The sequence below is a fragment of the Bos mutus genome, chromosome 5, assembly GCF_027580195.1.
Source record: "Bos mutus isolate GX-2022 chromosome 5, NWIPB_WYAK_1.1, whole genome shotgun sequence".
Taxonomy (NCBI): Eukaryota; Metazoa; Chordata; class Mammalia; order Artiodactyla; family Bovidae; genus Bos; species Bos mutus.
The window spans coordinates 77,298,994-77,302,607 of record NC_091621.1 but is presented as its reverse complement, the minus strand read 5'-3'; positions in this window follow the sequence as shown (position 1 = coordinate 77,302,607).

Sequence of the window (3,614 nt, the reverse complement as noted above, 5' to 3'; positions counted from 1 at the left end):
GTTTGATCTTCTTGCAGTCCAAGGGACTCTCAAGAGTTCCCTCCAGTACCACAGTCTGAAAACATGAATTCTTCGACTCTTCTTTATGCTCCAGGTCTCACATCCATACATGATTACCAGAAAAATTATAGCTTTGACTATACGGACCTTTGATTAATATGCTGTAATTTGTATTGATTAGTTATGACAGCGTCTGAAGTGAAACTGGGGTAACTGGGAATCCAGGAGGCTGCCTGGGTCACTTTGACACCTCACCTCTCTGGACTTTAATTTACTTACTTGCAGAGCAAGGGATTTTGGTCCCTTCCTGGTGTCATCAGGGTTTTTAAAGACAAAAGTGGGATTCATGTGAGAATTTATATAGTGACCGCTAGAGGGCAGTAGCTGGTTAATAAGTAGAGCCCAGGAAGGCAAATGTAGACAAAGACAGAAGCAGGCTTGGCTTTTCTCCTCCCTCCTTCCCATCCCCTTGCCTGGTACCCCCTCCTCCTCCTCCCTGGTTTACACTAAGCTCATAAAGCTCATTAAGAGGAAAGCTGGCCTGTTGAAAATACTACTTTTCATATATTTTCCAACTTAACAGCTTGACACAAATCTCCAAGGGGTTTACATAAGCTTTAAGTAGGTTGAATAAATAAAACCTTGACTCAATTTAATTTAACAAGTATTTATTGAATATCCACATGTAGACCAGAATCAGATTAGTAACTAAGTGCCTTGGAATTTGAACATTTCTCCTCTTTTTGTTAACAGAATTGGATAGTGGAAATAAGGCTTTCAATGGCTTTTATAAAGGCCTTCTCCTGGTTCTTCTGTAGTTCTCCACCCAGCTTGCAGTTTTTCTTGTGATGGAGAACCTGAATTGGGAACCTAGACAAGAGATGCTATGGGCCACACCTCTGGCTGTGACTGTGAGGGTTTGGATTGTAGGGGAACCACCGAGCTGAGACGTCCTTTCCTGGGAGAAAGAGTAGCTCTTCTGACATCATTGTCTGCTTATTAACCCATCACTGTGGGTGAGATGCAGCACTGGGCAGTCAAAGCGGGAGAAGCCTGCATCTGTTTCCTTTGAAATACCTGCATCTGTTTCCTTTGAAATATCTTTCAGAGTGACTGGCCTATCTGAGCTTCTCGACCAAGTGAACTAAATTTATGTACCTCTTCCTTTGGTTCAAGCAAAGGAAAGTGACAGCCTAGAACAGATGAGAAGACTAGGAAGGTCCCCCAGCTCAAAGATATCCTCTCTCCATATTTCATCAAGTTACTCACCTAGGTTAAAAAGCAAACTCTTACAAAAGCGAACGACCAGGGCTTCTCTGGTGGCTCAGCGGTAAAGAATCCACCTGCCAATGCAGGAGACATGGGTTCCATCCCTTGTCTGGAAAGATCCCGCATGCCACGGAGCAACTAATCCGGTGCGCCACGACTACTCAGCCTGTGCTCTGGAGCCCAGCTACTGAAGCCTGGGCACCCTAGAGCTCATGCTTTGCAACAAGAGAAGCCACTGCAGTGAGAAGCCCCCACTCCACGACTACAGAGTAGTCCCCACTCGCCACAGCTAGAGAAAAGTCCACGGAGCAACGAAGACCCAGCACAGCCATAAATAAATAAACAATTATTTTAAAAAAGAAAGCTTAAGGATAAAGGAATAAAGGATAAACCTGAAGGATAAAGCCTATGAAGCTTATTGACTCTTGATGAATACCACTATGTTCTTCTTTCTCAGTCCCCCCTGGCCTGAGTGAGGCAGCCTTGAAATCTTTGGCTTCCAGACTGCGGGGGGCACTGTGGATTTTCCTTGCAGCAGGCAGCCCAGCTCCACTTTTGCCTCATTTGTTTATTGGTTGGAAGTGCCAGATTCTTTCCCAGCCCCTCCTGCAGTTAAGGATAGGCCTAGCTGAAAGGAAGCCTACTGGGGGCTTCTAGGAGAGGTTACCCTCCTTGGTAAGTGAGGCCTGCACAAGGTAAAAAGCCCCTATTTCCTGCTTGGAATGATGCTCATGTGAGGACTTACTACTTGTAGCTACTGCAGCCTTTCTGCCACCATGAGGGAAGAAATCCCTAACAAACCGATGATGAAGAGTAGACTTGGAGCTTCTACAGCCTTTCTGCGACCATGAGGAAGAAATCACTAACAAACTAAAGTGGAATGTGGAAAGAGTCTGGTCCTTGATAAGTTGATGAAGCAACAGCACCAAACTGTAACTGCCCACTTTCAATCTTATTCTGCGAAAATAAATCTCTACGATGATTGAGGGCAGGAGGAGAAGGGGACAACAGAGGATAAGGTGGTTGGATGGCATCACTGACTCAATGGACATGAGTTTGGGTAAACTCCAGGAGTTGGTGATGGACAGGGAGGCCTGGTGTGCTGAGGTTCAGGGGGTCGCAAAGAGTCGGACACGACTGAGCTACTGAACTGAACTGAACTGATGTGTACAACTTCCAGTCAAATATTCCATTACTTATTAATAAGGATAGCAGACACTCACAAGATACTTACACTGTATGCCAGGTGCCCTTTTATGGATATAAACTCCTTTGTTCCTGTAACAACCTCATGAGAAATGTTTATCCTCATTTTGCAGATGAGGAAACTGAGGCACAGAAAGGCTTAACTGATTTGCCTGAGCTTAAACTTGCTGGGTGAGGTCTTCCCTGGTGCTTCAGATGGTAAAGAATCTGCCTGCAATGCAGGAGACCTGGGTTTGATCCCTGGGTTGGGAAGATCCCCTGGAGAAGGGAATGGCAACTCATTTCAGTATTCTTGCCTGAATGGAGAATTCCATGGACAGAGGAACCTGGCAGGCTACAGTCCCTGGGTTCACAAAGAGTCGGGCACAACTGATCGACTAAGACAGCAACAACTTGCTGGGTGATCTGGCTCCAGAGTTCCCACTCTTACCGTCTTATAACTGGAAAGATAAGCAATGTAACAACAACAGCAAAAGAAGTTTGCAGTAGATGAGATATAGTTTAGATAACAGCTTTCAAATAGTATTGAACCAAATAATAGATACCATGAGCCAGAGCATGGAAATTAAGAGATCAGAGGTCTCATTGTGGAGCAGGCTTCTCAGCTGCTGTTGTCCTGTTTTCCTGATCGGTCACTGGCCACCTGTGCCAAAGTTAGTGGTCACTCTTTAGTAGGGGGCCACACTCTTGAGTAGAGAATCCATCGTGTCCATGTTCTCGCATCTGGGTTAATACCAGCTACCCAGTCTCCCCTGTACTGAGCAGCTTCGTGTCATACTTGGGTTCTCCCTGTCCCTCAGCCTCCAGAGCCAGTGTTTACCATGTGTTATCTATTCTCTTTCAAAAATGCTTCTCAAAGTTGACCCTTCCCACTGCTGCCTCCTGTTTGGTCTCCCTAACCTGTTTCTCCTTCCTCTGCTCCCAAATTCGGAGAAGGCAATGGCACCCCACTCTAGTACTCTTGCCTGGAAAATCCCATGAATGGAGGAGCCTGGTAGGCTGCAGTCCATGGGGTCGCTGAGGGTTGGACATGACTGAGCGGCTTCACTTTAACTTTTCACTTTCCACTTTCATGCATTGGAGAAGGAAATGGCAACCCACTCCAGTGTTCTTGCCTGGAGAATCCCAGGGACGGGGGA